This window comes from Microcaecilia unicolor, chromosome 5, assembly GCF_901765095.1.
Source record: "Microcaecilia unicolor chromosome 5, aMicUni1.1, whole genome shotgun sequence".
Taxonomy (NCBI): domain Eukaryota; kingdom Metazoa; phylum Chordata; class Amphibia; order Gymnophiona; family Siphonopidae; genus Microcaecilia; species Microcaecilia unicolor.
The window spans coordinates 255,172,401-255,192,633 of NC_044035.1; the positions used below are offsets into that span (position 1 = coordinate 255,172,401).

A 20,233-nucleotide genomic window follows, 5' to 3' on the forward strand; every position below is an offset into this window, starting at 1 on the left:
AGCAGCAGCTCTGGCTAGGCCTCCAAGCCTAATTTTTAGGTTTTGTTGAGTGCCTGGGGTTGAGGGCTCTTCTTGAGCAAGTGCAAACCTGGTGGCGCCAGGTCCCTCCTTTTCTCCCCCCTCCCGCTGGCTCCGTTAAAAAAAAAAAAAAATTTTTGGACGTCCTTAAGGGCGTTTATTTCGACGTTTATTTAAACGTTTATTGCAGCTACTCACTGGGACACCAGGTCGTTACAGCTCGGAGCGAGAAGCAGGTAATTTTTACCTTTTTATAGCGGGCAGGGGGTTCCCCGATTGATCTCCACGTGGCCTATGGCGTCGGAGGGCGAGGGCGCGAAGAATCGCTCCCCGGACCGCGTGTGCGCTTCTAGCGGGGATGCGGGGGTTTTAAAGTCTGATTCGCCCTTGTTGGGTGTCAGTTTGGAGGCCGGTCAGTGTCCCGGGTCTTCCTCCGGCGCGGCGGTTTTTCCCGCCATAAACGCCCATCCCCCGCTGCTCGCCTCCGCCATCTTGGCCGGCCACTCTGCTCGGACGGCTTCTTCTTGGGCCGCCCTTGAGCTGGGAGACGTTAATGCCATGGCCGCCCTTGATTTGGGCGACGGCAAAAAGGCGGCTAAAGTTAAGCGTCGTTCTCCCGCGCGGCTCCTTCGCGGAGTGTCGCGCCGGACGCCATCTTGGATGCGCAGCATGTTGCTCCCCCGCTCTTGCGAGCGCCGGTTGAGGGTGCGTCTAGGGCTGTGGCCCAGGCTGCTGAAATACACAGTCTGGGGGGTTTCTCCCCCGAGTTTATTTTGCTGCTGCATCAGGCCTTCCTTATGCAAAACGCTGCCCCTTCTCCCTTGTCCGATAACGGGGTTGAGGCCCCCCGGAAGTAAACGCCCTCGGGTGGATTCCCAGGCCTTAGAGGACGCTGCTTCCTCTGATGTAGATGAGGGCAGCGTATCTGAGTTCTCCCAACGGTCCTTTGGGGATTCCTTGGAGGAGACGGATTCCCGCTCGGATGGAGCGGATGACCCCTCTGCAGCGCGGATCTTTCGCTCAGAGGATTTGCCCAACCTGTTACTGCAGGCCATGAGCATTTTGAAGATTTCCTCGCCAGAGGACGTCTCTCCCTCAGCCCCTGTTGGCTCTGCCATTATGCTGGGGATGAAGTGCCCGCCTAGAACCTTCCACGTGCATGATGCCATGCACACCTTAATTTCGGCTCAATGAGATGTCCCGGAAGCGAGCCTCAAAGTGGCTAGGGCTATGTCCCGCCTCTATCCTTTGCCTGAAAGTGAACGTGAGGCCTTTATTTGGCCTACCGTGGATTCTTTAATCACTGCGGTGACTAAGAAAACGGCGTTGCCGGTGGAAGGTGGCACGGCCCTAAAGGACGCCCAAGACAGAAGATTGGAAGCGGCTTTAAGGTCGTCCTTCGAGGCGGCTGCCTTAAGTTTGCAGGCCTCAGTTTGCGGCTCCTATGTGGCCAGGGCGTGCCTGACGATTGTGCAGCGGGCTTCCCCTTCGGATCCTTCCTTGAGGGCTGACTGGCCGGCCCTGGAATCGGGCTTGGCTTATTTGGCAGACTTACTGTATGATGTCTTGAGAGCCTCGGCTAAAGGTATGGCTCAGACAGTCTCTGCGCGGCGCTGGCTTTGGCTGAAACATTGGTCTGCGGACCACGCCTCTAAGTCCCGCCTGGCTAAGTTGCCTTTTAAAGGCAAGCTGCTCTTTGGGGTCGAGCTGGACAAAATCATGACCGATCTCGGCACGTCTAAGGGCAAGAGGTTACCAGAGGTCAGGGCTCGGGCCAGTGCTCGCCCCGGTATCTCCAGAGGACGGTTTCAGGAAGCCCGTCAGTACCGCCCGGGCAAGTCGGGCTCCTCTGCCCCCTCTTCCTTCAAAAGGAACTTCTCCCCCAAGCAGCATTCCTTTCGCAGAGACCGCCGTCCCGGAGGTACGCCCTCCGGTCCTCCCCCAGGGTCTCGTACCCAATGACGGGGTCCTGGTCCATGGCCCAGTGCAGATTGGAGGATGCCTGTCCTCGTTTCTGGGCGAGTGGACCAAAGTAACTTCAGACGCTTGGGTGCTGGAAGTCATCAGAGACGGCTACAAGTTAGAGTTCTGCCGACCCTTAAGAGACGGGTTTGTACTCTCTCCCTGCAAGTCTCCGGTCAAAGCTGTGGCAGTGCAGCAGACCTTGGACAACCTGATCCGCCTGGGTGCGGTCGTTCCGGTGCCAGAAAATCAGATTGGCAAGGGACGTTACTCCATTTACTTTGTGGTACCAAAGAAAGGAGGTTCTGTCCGGCGTATCCTCGACCTCAAAGGGGTCAATCGGGCCTTGAAAGTGCGGCACTTTCGCATGGAGACTCTCCGCTCTGTTATAGCGGCAGTGAAGGCAGGAGAGTTCTTGGCTTCCTTGGACATCAAGGAAGCGTACCTGCATATTCCCATCTGGCCTCCTCATCAACGCTTTCTGCGTTTTGCAGTCCTGGGCCGACACTTCCAGTTCAGAGCCCTCCCTTTCGGGTTAGCTACTGCTCCGCGGACCTTCTCCAAAGTAATGGTGGTCATCGCGGCCTTCCTGCGAAACGAAGGAGTACAAGTCCATCCTTATCTGGACGACTGGTTGATCCGAGCCCCCTCTTATGCAGAGTGCGGCAAAGCTGTGGACCGGGTGGTTGCTCTTTTGAGCTCCCTGGGGTGGATCATCAACTGGGAGAAGAGCCAGCTGCGCCCGACTCAGTCCCTGGAGTATCTGGGAGTTTGATTCGACACCCAAGTGGGCAGAGTGTTCCTGCCAGACAATCGGATTGTCAAGCTTCAGGCTCAGGTGGACCAGTTCCTAGTAGCCTCTCCTCTTCGGGCTTGGGACTATGTGCAGCTGTTGGGCTCTATGACGGCCACGATGGAAGTAGTGCCCTGGGCCAGGGCTCATATGAGACCACTACAACACTCTTTGCTGCAGCGCTGGACTCCGATGTCGGAGGATTATGCTGTGCGCCTTCCCTTGGACCCAGCAGTGCGCAAGGCGCTGAGCTGGTGGATGCAGACAGACAAGTTGTCTGCAGGAATGCCTCTGGTGACCCCGGAGTGGATTGTCATCACGACGGACGCCTCTTTGACGGGCTGGGGAGCCCACTGCTTGGGAAGGACAGCGCAGGGGCTCTGGTCTCCTGCAGAGGCAAAGTGGTCTATCAACCTCCTGGAACTCAGAGCCATTCGGTTGGCGCTTTTGGAGTTCATCCCGGTACTGGCGTTGAAGCCAGTACGGGTCCTGTCGGACAATGCCACGGCTGTGGCCTATGTCAACCGCCAGGGAGGTACCAAGAGCGCCCCTCTAGCCAAGGAGGCCATGAATCTATGCCAGTGGGCGGAAGCGAACCTGGAACAGCTGTCAGCGGCCCACATTGCCGGAGTCATGAATGTCAAGGCGGACTTTCTCAGTCGCCATACCTTGGAGCCCGGAGAGTGGCAGCTATCTGCTCAGGCGTTCTTGGACATCACGAAGCGCTGGGGCCAGCCGAGCCTAGATCTGATGGCGTCATCGGCCAATTGCCAAGTGCCGCGCTTTTTCAGCAGAGGACGGGACCCTCGATCCCTGGGAGTAGATGCTCTTCTCCAACAGTGGCCGACACAAGAGCTTCTCTATGTGTTCCCGCCCTGGCCCATGTTGGGCAGGGTGCTAGACCGGGTGGCAAAGCATCCGGGCCGGATAATCCTGGTGGGTCCGGACTGGCCCAGACGTCCTTGGTATGCGGACTTGATCAGGCTCTCAGTCGACAATCCTCTGCGGCTGCCAGTGGAGCAGGGCCTGTTACATCAGGGTCCCGTGGTGATGGAGGATCCCTCCCCCTTTGGTCTTACGGCCTGGCTATTGAGCGGCAGCGTCTGAGAAAGAAGGGCTTCTCAGACAAGGTCATCGCCACTATGCTGAGAGCAAGGAAGCGCTCTACTTCTACTGCTTACGCCAGGGTTTGGCGTACCTTTGCAGCGTGGTGTGAAGCAGGCTCACTTTCTCCCTTCACTGCTCCAATTTCTTCAGTGTTGGCGTTCCTGCAAGAAGGTCTGGAGAAAGGCCTGTCGCTCAGTTCCCTTAAAGTCCAGGTAGCGGCTCTGGCTTGCTTCAGGGGCCGCCTGAAGGGTGCTTCCCTGGCTTCACAGCCAGATGTGATGCGCTTTCTCAAGGGAGTTAATCACCCACGCCCTCCTCTGCACTCAGTGGTGCCTGCGTGGAATCTCAACCTGGTGCTAAGAGCCTTGCAGAAGCCGCCTTTTGAACCCTTGTCGAGGGCATCTCTGAAAGACCTGACGTTGAAAGCAGTCTTTTTGGTGGCTATCACTTCAGCCAGAAGAGTTTCCGAGCTCCAGGCGCTCTCATGTAGAGAGCCTTTTCTGCAGTTCACTGAGGCAGGAGTGACTATTCGCACAGTGCCTTCCTTCCTGCCCAAGATTGTTTCTCGCTTCCATGTGAATCAGCAGCTCTGTCTCCCTTCCTTTCGTAGGGAGGACTACCCAGAGGAATACTCTGCTCTCAAATATCTGGATGTGAGAAGTGTCATCATCAGATACTTGGAAGTGACCAATGATTTCCGGAAATCGGATCATCTGTTTGTCCTGTTTGCAGGTCCTCGTAAGGGTCTGCAGGCTGCTAAGCCTACAGTGGCAAGATGGGTCAAGGAAGCCATTGCAGCGGCTTATGTGGCCGCGGGGAAGGTGCCGCCTATCCAGCTGAAGGCTCACTCCACTAGAGCTCAGGCGGCCTCGATGGCAGAGGCCGGGTCCGTCTCCTTGGAAGAGATTTGCAAGGCGGCAACTTGGGCATCGGCCCATACCTTCTCCAGGCATTACCGCTTGACTGTGGCTGCTCGGGCGGAGGCCCGGTTTGGAGCTTCAGTGTTGCGGTCAGGGATTTCAATGTCCCGCCCTGGGTGAGTACTGCTTCGGTACATCCCACCAGTCTATGGATTGATCAGCATGATGATATGGAAGGTAAAATTATGTATCATACCTGATAATTTTCTTTCCATTAATCATAGCTGATCAATCCATAGCCCCTCCCAGATATCTGTACTGTTTATATTCTGGTTGCATTTCAGGTTCAAGTTTAGTCTTCAGTTCCTGTTCAGGAGGACTTCGTGTTCAAGTTTTTCAATGAATTCTTCAAGAGTTGAGACAAGTTTGTGTTACAGTGAGCTGCTGCATTCCTCTCCTCTCCGTTTTACGGGGCTGGATTGAGACTTAAATTCTGCCGGCGCTCCCTCCCGCTTCGTGCGGCAGTAGGGCAGCTTTGTACCCCTCCCGCTTCGGCGGTGTTAGGGTCAGTCAGCTCCTCCCGCGGTTGCGGTTGCAGGATAAGCCAGATCCCCCCGCATCGACGGGTGTGGTGTCCCTCCCCCGCTCCGCGGGGATGAGCTGGACGGATTCCCCTCCCCCGTTTCGGCGGTGGTGAGCTGGGCAGAGTGTCCCTTTGTGGGTGTAATTCTCTAAGTGCTGAGTCCTGCGGATGGAGCTTGGATATCGACATACTGAGGAGTTTCCGGCAGCACATGACCACATATAGGGAGGCAAAAGGATTGCACTCTATCTCCACCTGCTGGTAGATGGACACAACCCACCAGTCTATGGATTGATCAGCTATGATTAATGGAAAGAAAATTATCAGGTATGATACATAATTTTACCATGTCGCATCTCCCCATCTGTCGAATTGCCTGTCAAAAGCACTCGATAGGATAGCGCTTAGTCCAATCCAGAGGCCTTGTTTCTTAAAAACTCTCACACCTCAAGCAAACCATACTGTTAAAATTCCTCCTCATTATAATGAAAATCCACCCCTCCCCATCTAACTCACCAACACAGAACACATCCCTCACTCACTCCCTGGATCTAACGCAAACTAACAACAAGCAAAATTTTTCCCACCCCAATAAACCCAACCCCCCTTCACCTGCCCTTCCCCAAACCCCTCTGAGGAGATACCCAAACCTCTAATCTAAATGCGGAATGTGCGACCCTCTCCTTTCACAGCACCTAAAGTGAATTTACCACCAAACTCCTCCCTCTAGCAGACAAGCTTTGAACATATGGCCCCCAAATTTCAAGAAACTGCCTCCGCCGCCTGGGGGAACTGTCCACGCCCCTTCTTTCAAATAACATAAATTCATGCAATTTGTTCCTCCAATTCAAAAAATATGGGGGGGGGGGGGGATTCCGCAACCCACTGGTTCATTATAAGCCTCTTGCCTATCAAACAAGCTTTCCGAATCAACTGACGGGCCGATCCACCCTGCAGAATAAAAAGCTCATGTTTATCCAACAAAATCCCCATAGGGCAGTGATGGCGAACCTATGGCACGCGTGCCAGAGAGGGCATGCAGAGCCCTCTCGGTTGGCACGCGTGCTCAGCCATTTTCTCTTCATCCTTCATGCTACAAAAAGGAAAAAAAAAAACAAGCAATCGTGGCACCGCGCCCTGTACAGTTCCTGCCCCCCTCCGAAATGTAAAACTCATACCTGCTCGGGGTTAAGGCGGCGTCGGTAGCGACAGCACCAGTGAAAAGCGTGCTGGCTGGGCGCGCCTTCAGCTTCCCTTCTGTCTCTCAAGCTCTGGTCCCGCCCTCATTTCCTGTTTCCGCAAGGGCGGGACCAGAGCTTGAGAGACAGAAGGGAAGTTGAAGCTGCGCCGAGCCAGCACGCTTTTCACTGGTGCTGTCGCTGCCGACGCCGCCTTAACCCCGAGCAGGTATGAGTTTTAAATTTCGGAGGGGGAGCGGGAACTGGACGGCATGCGGTGCCGCGATTGCTTGTTTTATGGGGTTTTTTTCTTTTTGTAGCACGAAGGATGAAGGGAAAGTGGCTAGGCATGTGTGCCAACAGGGCGAGGGGGCGGGCGGGCGACCTGGTGCTCGGTGGGAGGGAGGGAAGAAGGCCTGATGCTGGAATGCCTGATGTTGGAATGCCTGATGCCTGGTGCTGGGTGGGAGGGAGGGGTGCCTAGTGCTTGAGGGAGGGAGGGGTGCCTGGTGCTTGATGCTGGGTGGGAGGAATGCCTGATGCTGGGTGGGAGGCCTGATGCCTGGTGCTGGGGGGGAGGGAGGGAGGGGTGCCTGGTGCTTGATGCTGGATGGGAGGGAGGGAGGGAGGAATGCCTGATGCGGGGTGGGTGGGTGGGATGCCTGATGCTGGGTGGGAGACCTCATGCCTGGTGCTGGGTAGGAGGGAGGGAGGGGTGCCTGGTGCTTGATGCTGGGAGGGGAGAGGTGCTTGGTGCTTGATGCTGGGAGGGAGGGGTGCCTGGTGCTTGATGCTGGGTGGGAGGGAGGGAGGAATGCCTGATGCTGGGTGGGTGGGATGCTTGATGCTGGGTGGGAGGGAGGGAGGGGTGCCTGGTGCTTGATGCTGGGAGCAGAGAGGTGCCTGGTGCTTGATGCTTGGAGGGAGGGGTGTCTGGTGCTTGATGCTGGGAGGGAGGGAGGGAGGGGTGCCTGGTGCTTAATGCTGGGTGGGAGGGAGGGAGGAATACCTAATGCTGGGTGGGAGGCCTGATGCCTGGTGTTGGGTGGGAGGGAGGGAGGGGTGCCTGGTGCTTGATGCTGAGAGGGAGGGGTGCCTGGTGCTTGATGCTGGGTGGGAGGGAGGGAGGAATGCCTGATGCTGGGTGGAAGGGGTGCCTGGTGCTAGGTGGGATGCCTGGTGCTGGGTGGGAGGGAGGGGGTGTCTGGTGCTTGATGCTGGGTGGGAGGGAGGGAGGGGTGCTTGGTGCCTGGGAGGGATAGAAAAGCAAAATCACCAGACAACAAAGATAGAAAAAAATCATTTTATTTTCATTTTAGTGTTTGGAATATGTCCAATTTGAGAATTTACATCTGCTGTCTTATTTTGCACTGGGTATACTGGAGCTGTAACAGCTTACAGAAATGATTTATAATGAAAAAAAAATCATGTTATTTTTTTCTTCTATACTAGTATAATATTTTCAATGATGTCTGTTTATATGCGCCATGGCTGGTGTAAGGGGTGTGGCTATCATAGGGGTGGAGTCAAATGTGACCCCGCCCATTATGAGTACCGACACCTGTTATTCAGTTTAAATTGCCCTGTTGGCACTTTGCGATAAATAATTAGATTTTGGGTTGCTCTTTGGGTCCTCGGTCTCTGAAAGGTTCGCCATCACTGCCATAGGGGAACACACAACTTTCGATCCCAAAAGGGATTCTAAATACTGAACAATGGAACCCCAAAAATGCCTCACCTTATAACACTCCCATAGACAATGAAAAAAAGACCCCGGAGCTCTCCCACACTTCCCACATAAAGGCGTTGCTGTCCCTCTCATCTTAAATATCTGGGCCTTTGTAAGATAAGCCCTATGCAAAATCCGGTATTGAAATTCACATAACCCTGCATTCTCTGTCAGACCAGGAATTCTAGACGTCAAAACATTGAAATCTAAAGAAAGGTGCGGTCTCAACAAGTCTCCTGCCCATTGCTGTTGAATTTGCTCCCGATCCTTGGATACTAGGAACTTTCCCAATGCCCTGTGTAAACCGGAAATGGAAAGACGGTCCCCTCTGAACCAATTGGAAAAACTGCCGCAGGAGATGGCAATATCTAGACCCCAAAGCCATTTTATCTAGTGAAGCAACATAGAGGCTTATTTTCAAAGCACTTAGCCTCCCAAAGTTCCATAGAAACCTATGGAACTTAGCCTCCCAAAGTGCTTTGAAAATATGCCGTAACGTGCATCAGCTGATTATAAGCAAAGATGGACATGGATTACTGAGACCAAGTCAGCATGGCTTTTGTGTGGGGAAATCTTGCCTGACCAATTTACTTCAATTCTTTGAAGGAGTGAACAAACATGTGGACAAAGGGGAGTCGGTTGATATTGTGTATCTGGATTTTCAAAAGGCGTTTGACAAGGTACCTCATGAAAGGCTACAGAGGAAATTGGAGGGTCATGGGATAGGAGGAAATGTCCTATTGTGGATTAAAAACTGGTTGAAGGATAGGAAACAGAGAGTGGGGTTAAATGGGCAGTATTCACAATGGAGAAGGGTAGTTAGTGGGGTTCCTCAGGGGTCCGTGCTAGGACCGCTGCTTTTTAATATATTTATAAATGATTTAGAGATGGGAGTAACTAGCGAGGTAATTAAATTTGCTGATGACACAAAGTTATTCAAAGTCGTTAAATCGCGACAGGATTGTGAAAAATTACAAGAGGACCTTACGAAACTGGGAGACTGGGCGGCTAAATGGCAGATGATGTTTAATGTGAGCAAGTGCAAGGTGATGCATGTGGGAAAAAAGAACCCGAATTATAGCTACGTCATGCAAGGTTCCATGTTAGGAGTTACGGACCAAGAAAGGGATCTGGGTGTCGTCATCGATAACACACTGAAACCTTCTGCTCAGTGTGCTGCTGCAGCTAAGAAAGCGAATAGAATGTTGGGTATTATCAGGAAAGGTATGGAAAACAGGTGTGAGGATGTTATAATGCCGTTGTATCGCTCCATGGTGCGACCGCACCTTGAGTATTGTGTTCAATTCTGGTCGCCGCATCTCAAGAAAGATATAGTAGAATTGGAAAAGGTGCAGCGAAGAGCGACTAAAATGATAGCGGGGATGGGACGACTTCCCTATGAAGAAAGACTAAGGAGGCTAGGGCTATACAGCTTGGAGAAGAGACGGCTGAGGGGAGACATGATAGAGGTATATAAAATAATGAGTGGAGTGGAACAGGTGGATGTGAAGCGTCTGTTCACGCTTTCCAAAAATACTAGGACTAGGGGGCATGCGATGAAACTACAGTGTAGTAAATTTAAAACAAATCAGAGAAAATTTTTCTTCACCCAACGTGTAATTAAACTCTGGAATTCGTTGCCGGAGAAAGTGGTGAAGGCGGTTAGCTTAGCAGAGTTTAAAAGGGGGTTGGACGGTTTCCTAAAGGACAAGTCCATAAACCGCTACTAAACGGACTTGGAAAACTCCAAAATTCCAGGAATAACATGTATAGAATGTTTGTACGTTTGGGAAGCTTGCCAGGTGCCCTTGGCCTGGATTGGCCGCTGTCGTGGACAGGATGCTGGGCTCGATGGACCCTTGGTCTTTTCCCAGTATGGCATTACTTATGTACTTATGTACTTAAGTCATAGCCCATCCCAAGGGGTCCTAAATTTAACATTGAACCCTGCATATTTAACACATGTTCTAACCTAGTTATACCTTGCTGCGCCCATTTCTGAAAAATCGCATTCTCCATGCCCGGCCGAAACAACAAATTCTCCCTGATGGGAAGGATATCTGACACCCATTTGTTTAACCCAAACACCCTCATCATATCTCTCCAAAGATTCTGCATAGGGGTCAGTAGTATGCTATTGCGTAGTGTGGCCGGAACCAGCTTACATGGGGCTAGCAATAGAAAATGAAAATGACAGGGCGCATAATACTGACTTTCCAATTGTCTGCATGTACAATCATCCTGTGCCAAAAACCAATCTCCAAAGTAACACAAAAGGCATGCCCAATTATATCTCTGCAAATCTGGCAAACCAAGGCCCCCTCACCCCATGACCCCATCAGCATATTCAACGGGAGCTTTGCCTTCCCCCCCCCCCAACAAAAGCGCCGAAGTGCACCCTTCAGCAATTTGAGATCTCCCTGAACAAGATAGATTGGCAACAACTGCGTCAGATACAACCATTTGGGGAATTCCACCAGTCGAAATAACTGGATCCGTCCACAAAGTGACAAAGGCAGAGACATCCAAGCGCGCAACCTCTCCGTTGTAGCCTTCAACAATCTAGAGGCATTCAGGTGGTACAGCTCTGAAACCCGCATAGATAAATGTAGACCCAAATATCTAAAAGACCCCTGCGCCCATCGAAGAGGGAACCCCGATCCCCACTCCTGCCGCATACTCCCCACAGAAGACAACGCAAGAGATTTGGAATAATTAAGTCGGAATCCCGCAAAGTCTCCAAATTCCTGAAAAAGATCCAGGAGAGCAGACAGTGAGCTACACAGCTCAGTAAGATGTACCAACAAGCAGGGCCGGTCTTAGCAAGTGCGGGGCCATATGCAGACCAATTTGGTGGGGCCCCACCATAGCTCCTCCCCCACCATAGCCCCGCCCCATTGATAAGATTATTCCATTTTTAGAAAATTTTTTTATTTATGAAATTTCAAATAAAGACAAATGAAGCTAAACTTGTACAAAAAAAACTGACTGAAATAATAAGCACAATGCTATCATGAAACATTTTCTGTTGTTAGTTGTTTTGTGAGTTATGAAACTTGCCACCAACAAAAATCTGGTTCCATGTTAACTTGGTTTGGTTTTATTTTAAAAAATTAATTAAATAAATAAAGAGCCACTGTCTTATGGTATTTAAAGAACCTTTATGCAATAAAAGTTTGGTTTAGAGGCCAGCCCAGCCCAGACAGAGACAGTTAATCTGCTAATAGAAGACCACCTGGGTTTGACTCCAGAGACCAGAGCTAAGCTTCTTCTAACACCTAAGCACACATGCAGCCTCAGCCTGGGTTCCAGAAAGAACTTGATGATGTCTCAGTCTCAACCAAAAGTTTGCATCATCAATCATCAATCATACCTTCCAAATCACTGGGCAAACTTGCTCGTTGCTCCTCCAGGTGGCGGTGGTGGGTGGGTGTGGGTGCTCACTGCTCGTGCTGCTCCACTTCACTTGAGACTTTCTTCGGACTCGGCACTGCCACTGCCGCACTTCAACTCCCCAGGGCCCAGCGAATTGACGATGACTCAGGCTTTGACCACGCTCCAGCTCCTTCCCTTCCCGCTCAATGACTCGTCTCCCCGCCCGCCCTCGCAGTCCGGAAACAGGAAACACCATCAAAGGAGGCGGGACATAATTGAGCAAGAAGACGGAAGGAAGCTGGGGTGAGACGTTCATCGTGCCTGCTGCAAGCCTGCAACTGTCTGTCTTCTGTGCCGGGGCCGGGCCGGGCCGTCGAGTTCTGCACATTGTGCTGCTGCCTGCTGCTGGGACTTCACTGGGGGCGTGGCGAAACTCGCAAGAGAGCTGACGGCGGGCTGAGTGGGGGGGCACTGAGCGAATCGGCGCAGGATCAATCATGATGATGCGAATGCCGTGCCGCATGCGGTCCGAGCGAGCGGGGGTCGGACTCAGGGAGAGGCAGAGTTGAGGCGCACCGCGCGGGGCCCCCCTAAGTGCAGGGCCCTATGCGGCCGCCTCGGTCGCCTCTGCCTAAGACCGGCCCTGCCAACAAGTCATCTGCAAAAGCTGATAGGAAAAACTCCGAACCCCCAATTGGTACCTCCTTGATCTCCGGATGTTGTACAATTTCACGAATAAGGGGATCCAGCGACAAAACAAACAAAAGAGGGGACAGTGGACATCCCTGCTGTGTCCCACTATAAATCCTGAAAGACTCTGAACACTCTCCATTCACCCACACATAAGCCTGCGGCTCCAAGTACAAGACCTGAAGAGCTTCTAGAAAAAACTCCCCAAAACCAAAATGTCTTAAAACAGCAAACATATAGGACCACTTCACCCGGTCGAATGCTTTCTCCGCATCAAAGCTGACTAAAAGCGAAGATAAGTGTTTCTGGGCCACAACCTCCAAGGATGTCAGAATAGAGCGTACATTCTTAACTGCTGTCTGCCCCTTCACGAACCCCACCTGGGACACATCAACCAAGGACAGGAGAACCATCGCTAGCCTGTTAGCTAAAACTTTAGCATACAACTTAGCATCTACGTTAAGAAGAGAAATGGGCCTAAAGGATTCCGACTCCGCCTCATTTTTCCCCCCCTTGGGTATCACCACAATCTGAGCCTCCTTAAAAGTGTCTGGGATCATTTGGGTGGCCACCATCGAGTTAAAGATATTAATGGCGTTTTGACCTTTTCAAAGAACTGCTTATAAAACTCTACCCTGTAACCATCTGGTCCTGGAGCTTTGTGAGAAGCACTCTGCTGCAGGGCCAACTTTAAATCTCCCTCGGCAAATGGCGCATTCAATCGCAACCATTGTCGAGCAGAAAGCTGAGATAAATCCAAATTATCCAAATACATATCACTATCCAACTCAGCATCCGGGTCAGATGCATACAATGTTTTATAAAACCGACCAAAAGTTTCTGCAATATCCTTGCCCGAACGCATCATCCTACCGTCCGGTGCTTTCAACTGCAAAACGGCTCAGCAAAATGTAAGAAAAGAGAGGATAATAAGCAGCCTAGCTGCACATCCTAACACTAGCTAAAGTAAAGCAAAACAAAGCATACAAAATATAAAGTCAAATAGTAAGACAGCCTAGCTGTCCAAGAAAAGCAAACGCAAGAGCACAAAGGACTAGGCAAAGGCCTGCCCTGGCAGGGTAATGGAAAGCAATAGCACTAGCTGAAAGTGGTGAGACCGCTGGCAGTCAGATAAGGATCATTCTGTCAGGACTCTCATATAAGCCACGGGACCTCCGCGGCAAGCTTTCTCAGATGCAGGAGATGAACAGCAGCAAAGCAAAGGAACTCAAAATAGTCTCTTTTAGAAACAAACAGTCTCTGAACCGCCTGAGCCGAATGCTCCCAAAGCAAGCAAATCAATAACAGTCTCTGAAATGCCTGAGCCAAATGCTCCCAAGGCAAAAGACACACACAGGCACAGTGCAGCAAACAGGAACCAGGAACAGCCCACGTGGATCCCTCCATGCTTCCAGCACACACAGACCAGAACTCAGCATAGAGCCTTTTCACTGCAGCCAGCGACCAGGGACTCACTGTGGATGACAAGGGACTCAGCTGAAGGGCAAATAGCTCTCAGGACTTCAAGGCAAGGAAGCAGGCTTCACTGGAACAGAGCAAGAAGAAGAAGCTGCAGCAAAGCTTCAGGCCACGGCCTGACAATGAAACAGCAGATGGAACTAGCAGAGCCTCAGGCAGGCCTGAGCTCAATCAAGGATTATTGCCAGAACACTGAGTACACACAGAAGCCTGCTTAAGAAGGGCTCAGCACTGATGACATCACCAGCTTGGCTTTCACCACACTACAGTGACCCTACAGGTCACTGGCTAGAACTGCAGGTAAATCTAATGGGTCTAGATGGAACAGGGCACTGACGAGCAAGACACGGACATCGACAACCGTGACAAGTATTGAGTGCTCCTTTACACAGTACCGCTGAAGGGAGGCCTCCGGAAGTACAACGTTTGCTGTACAGGTGAAGATATCAGACCAGCCGGAGGAACAGTCCTGACTACACCCTTTTGCTTCATATGAGGCATTCTTTCAAAGAAGAGTAAGGTCAAAGGGAAAAGAGCTAGCAGCTGCACTGTCACGCCACCATCTTGGTCACTTCCTTCTGTGATCAGTCTTTATAAAAATGCTAACCACTACCAGCTCAATATTGAATTGATAGTGTATTTGAGTGATCAGGAGGGGCATAATCGAACGCGAATGCCCATCTCCATGGGCGTCTATTTCCGAAAACGTGTAAGTGAAGGGGCGTACCAGACCGTATTTTCGAAAAAAATGGGCGTCCATCTTTCGTTTCGAAAATACGGTTTGTACGGACCAAATGCCATGGAGTTAGTCGTTTGTGAGCTGGGCGTTTGTTTTTTTTAGCGATAATAGAAACTAAAAACGCCCAGCTCACAAACGTCCTAATCCAAGCCATTTGGTCATGGGAGGGGCCAGGATTCGTAGTACACTGGCCCCCCTGACATTCCAGGACACCAACTGGACACCCTAGAGCAGTGATGGCGAACCTTTCAGAGCCCGAGTGCCCAAACAGCAACCCAAAATCTAATTATTTATCGCAAAGTGCCGGTACTCATTATGGGCGGAGTCACCACATATGACTCCACCCCTATGATAGCCACACCCCTTACACCAGCCATGGCGCATATAAACAGACATCATTGAAAATATTATACTAGTATAGGAGAAAAAAATAACATGATTCTCTTCCATTATAAATCATTTCTGTAAGCTGTTACAGCTCCAGAATACCCAGTGTAAAATAAGACAGCAGATGTAAATTCTCAAATTGGACATATTCCAAACACTAAAATGAAAATAAAATGATTTTTTCTACCTTTGTTGTCTCTGATTCTGCTGCTCTCTTAACTCCGTTTCCAGGGCTTCCTTTCCATTTCTTTCTTTACTTTCCTCCTTTCTTCTTCATTTCTTGCCCTCCATCCATGTCCAGCCACCCTCCTCTCCCCTCCAGCCACAGATGTCCAGCCACCCTCCTCTCCCCCCCTGCATGCCCGCCCTCCCTCCCAGCACCAGGCAGGCCTCTCTCCCACCCAGCACCCAGTAGCACCCAGCTCCAGGCCTGCCTCCCTCCCTCTCAGCACCCAGTAGCTCCCAGCACCAGGTCTCCCTCCCACCCAGCACCAGGCCACCCACCCACCTAGCACCAGGCCTCCCTTCCACCCACCCAGCACCAGGCCTGCCTCCCTCCCTCCCAGCACCAGGCCTCTTTCCCATCCAGCACCCAGTAGCACCCAGCACCAGGCCTACCTCCCTCCCTCCCAGCACCAAGTAGCACCCAGCACCAGGCCTGCCTGCCTCCCTCCCTCCCTCCCAGCACCAGGCCTCCCTCCCATCCAGCACCCAGTAGCACCCAGCCTGCCTGCCTCCCTCCCTCCCAGCACCAGGCCTGCTTTCCTCCCAAACCGCCGAAGCACCAGGCCACCCGGCCGCCCTCCCAGCACCTCCCAGCACCAGCACTCGCCCTCCCTCCCTCCCAGCACTTCCCAGTACCAGCGTTCGCCCTCCTCCTCCGAAATTGAAAAGGGCGGGACCAGAGCTTGAGAGACAGAAGCGAAGCAAAGGCACGCCGAGCGAAGACCATGCCATGTTTCGCTGTAGCTGCCGACGCCTTTTCAATTTCGGAGGAGGAGGGCGAGCGCTGGTGCTGGGAGGGAAGGAGGGCGAGCGCTGGTGCTGGGAGGTGCTGGGAGGGAGGGCAGGCGGGCGGGCGGCCTGGTGCTTCCGCGGTTTGGAAGAGGGAGTGAGGGCGGGCGGCCTGGTACTCAGAGGGAGGGAGAGTGGGCAGAGCGGACCGATGGCACGCGTGCCAAAGGAGAGGACTCTGCGTGCCCTCTCTGGCACGTGTGCCATAGGTTCGCCATTGCTGCCCTAGAGGTCAGTGCGGTGGACTTCAGAAAACGCTCCCACATGCATAGCTCCCTTACCACGGGTGCTGAGCCCCCAACCCCAATCCCCCAAAACCCACTACCCACAAATGTACAACACTACCATAGCTCTTAGGGGTGAATGGGGCACCTACATGTGGGTACAGTGGGTTTTGGAGGCCTCCCATTTACCAGCACAAGTGTTACAGGTAGGGGGGATGGGCCTGGGTCCGACTGCCTGAAGTGCACTGCGGTACCCACTAAAAGTGCTCCAGGGACCTGCATACACGCAGGCCTCTAGGACTTGTTGCTGCTGTATAACCTTGGCACACCAGTTGACACCTGAAGACTATTCTCTTTGAAAAAATCCTTTATTTGAATAAGCACGTTTACTCACAGTTAACTGCAGATCAGAGGTTGTGCCCCTGGCAAAGAGTCTTCCTGGTACTGAGATTAGCAGTAGGTCAGAGCTGGCAAAATGCTGTACAATGCCCTCTTTCAGCAACATTCAAGGGAAGAACTAAGTTCTGTAACTTGGCTAACACATGAAAGGGATCTAAAACTGTGTTACAAAAATGGCCACTACCTCATGGACTACCGGAAACAAAACAGGGCACACTCTGACCCAGTAAGCAGGGGAAAAGCACCATGGGAGTAGATCCTACCAACTACCAACATCATGAGTATTTAACAGAAGCTAGTGGAATCACGGAGCCCAATACCCTACACCCACCACAATGCATTGCTGATGTGACTCTGCAGTGCGCATAACAGAAAAGGTGTCACACTTACCCGAGAGCCACATCAGAACCAGGGAAAGGCTGTCAGAGGATAGAACACATTCTGCTGTCATGGAAGTGGGTACGGCATTTGAGGCTGGCATAGAGGCTGGAAAAAAAAGTTTGTAAAGTGGGGTTTTTTTGGTGGGAGGGGGATAGTGACCACTGGGGGAGTCAGGAGGTGATCCCCGATTCCCTCCGGTGGTCAGTTGGGGCACTTTTTTGGAACTTGGACCTGAAAAAAAAGGATCCAAATAAAGCGGACCAAATTCTCGTCCAAAATTCCCTTCTTGTTTCGATTATCAGCTAAAGACGCCCATCTCTCCTCGGCCGATAACCACGCCCCAGTCCGGCCTTCACCACGCCTCCAACACTCCCCCGTCAACTTTGTTCGTTCCTGCGACGGAGTGCAGTTGAAGACAACCAAAATCGGCTTTCGATTATACCGATTTGGTCGCAAACGGGAGAAAGACGCCCATCTCCCGATTTGGGTCGAAATATGGGCATCTTTCTCTTTCGAAAATAAGCTGGCAGGTGATTCCTTTGACCTGTTCCAAAACTTGGGTGAGTTAACCACTACCCTTCCTTTTTTGTTGTTTTTTTGTTCACCCAGAGTGCTTTGTTCTTTAAATTGCTGCTCTTGTTGTTTATTGATTTCTTTGAACTAAGTCCCAAGAGGCAGGCATTACGCCGAAACATGTTGGGCTGTTGATCCATGAATGGAAATTTATAATTGTTATATAGTTTTGACAACACATCAATACTGTTTTCTTTATATGCTATGTTATATATAATTTTTGTTAGGCTTTTAATGATTTGCTTCTTAGTCTTAGTTCCTTCTGTTCCGTTTAGAGCATTAAGCAGCTAACAGTTGCAAACAATATATGCTCCAACTGTTAAAAATAATATCTGTATTGCTTTCAAAAGAACTCTTTGTTTCTCATTGTTTTGCAGTTCTAGATGATCTTGAATCACAATCTCTAGAAGATAATGTTTATTCAAGCTTGGTATACCGCCATTACTTCAAACAAGGTCAAAGAAGTTTACAATAACAAATTTAAATCATTTATTTATAATTTTTTCATTTTACAAGGGTCACTTGCAAACAGTAATACAGAGATGAATGCACATTAATACAATATAAGAAGAAAACAATCCCAACTAGATATATGGATTATATACAATCTTTCTCTTTCTTAGACCACAAAGTGAAGAAAAATAGGGAGAGTGAAATAAGACAAGGAGATCAATTAAACAGTAAACAGAAAAAAGAAAACATGGTATTAACCTGATTATCCCCAGATATTACTCATCTAATACATTATTCCACATTGATCATCTGGTTGGCTTCCTCAAGACCAAATACGGCGTATAGTCAATTCATTTCATTGAGAACATACTTATTGTCCAGGTTTTAGTTAGAAATAATACATCTAATTACATTTTCTCTCTTTTAAAAACCAGAAATTATTTAACGATACATATATTCAAGTCTCTAATTCAAATCCCACTGATTAAAGCAATCCCAGTTTTCACAGGCTTCACTCCTTTCGAAGTAATAATTAAGGAAATATTTCTGAGGAAAACTTTAGGAGTCATACCTGGAACTCTGGGAAAAACAATAATCTCGACATTAATCATCCACAAAAACATCTACCTTATTATTCAAAGTTTCTGGTCCATTATCATTTTCAAGATCATAACCACTTCTTGCTTGTACAGAACTTCATTTGTCATATCAATTTTTTCACTCTCAAGAGGGTTCAGTCAAATTGTCCATGCAACTCTCCAATAAGATCATATCTGAAACAAAGTTATTTACTACCGCTGTTAGGTCCCGAAGCGCCTTCCAGATGGTATTCAATGTAACCTCCACAGAAGCCAAAAACTCCAAGATTATTTCTCTTGAGGTGTTTAGGAGTGGTTCCGCCGATTCGGGTTCTGCTGTAAACGTCCTCCGTTTCAGCATATGCCTCTAACTCACTCCTCCACTCCTTTGGACATGGTGGTTGAATAATTCGGGAGTGATGGAGTTGCTTTTCCAGGTCCAAGAGCGTTGACGCTCCTTCGCCGGCACTAATCAAAGGACTCACCAACCCTTTCATCTATGGGCAGTTCGATGCGCAGCGGTCCCGCACTTGCTGCTCAGGGGACAAAACGCTGGCCATCAGCGGCTGACCGCCGGTTGTTCCCTTCCTCTCAGTTAAGGAAAATGCAATTGCAAAGAGGAAATTTACATAAAGAAGACAGAACCTCAGAGGGCAGCTGGGCCGTTGGGCATACGAACTCCAGGTCACCATCTCACCACTCTCCCATACAGTAACAAATTTAAAACAATAAATGAAAGGAACACCTTAAAAAAATTAGGAAAGAAAACTACACTCAACCAACAAGTTAATTAAAAAAAAAATACAAAAAAAAAACCCCATAAAATTTAAAATACAGGCCCTCCAGGCCTGCCACAGGAGACACTCTAAGATATTAAAGACTCAAAGGCCAACTGAAAATAGCGAGTTTTCAGTTTTATTTTGAAGTTTATCAAAGACATTTCATTCCGAATCTCTGGAGGGAGTTCATTCCAAAGTCTTGGAGACAATCGAGCAAACTCTAAATGAGCATGTCTAGGAGATGGTAGAATGAGACAATTAGAGTCTAAATATCTATGATTATGAGAAGGAGTATATGGAATAATAACATTAGATAAATGGGATGGCTCCCCAGCGTAAAAAAACTTTGTGAGTTAGAAGAATTTTAAACTTTATACAATATGAAATTGGCAGCTAATAAAGTCTAGTGAGAAGAGGTGTTACTGGGTCAAAACATCTGACTCTGAAAAGCATTCTAGCAGCTGTACTTTGTAATGTTTGTAAACGACGTAACTGAAATTTAAAAAGTCCTGCATAGATAGTATTACAATAATCTATGTGTGATAGTACAAAGGCATGGAGAAGGGTATGAACGGAAGCAAAATCCAAGTACAATCTTACAGACTGAATCCAATGTAACTAATAGAATTAATTTTTTTACAACTTAAGACATTTATTTCTTGAAAGAAAGCTGCAAATCAATAATCAGGCTTATTTTTGAAAGAGATCTTCCGACACAAATTGGGAGATCGCCAGCGATCTCTCAAAAGCGGCCAAATCGGTGTAGTCGAAACCCCCTTTTTTGACACCATCGTCGCTTTCCCGTCGCCGAGCCGGCGAAAGTTCAAGAGAGCATGTCGGCAGTGTAGTGAAGGCGGGACATGGGCGGACATGGGCGTGGCTAACAGATGGCCGGCTTCAGCGCACAATGGAAAAAACAAACGCAGCATTAA

General features: G+C 50.0%; 1 protein-coding gene across 1 annotated transcript in view; it reads left to right on the plus strand.

Moving 5' to 3' along the window:
- The window catches only part of SPAG17 (sperm associated antigen 17), a 994,731-nt gene that overhangs the window by 49,541 nt on the left and 924,957 nt on the right, over positions 1-20,233 (plus strand). The gene's annotated exons all lie outside the window — the stretch shown is intronic.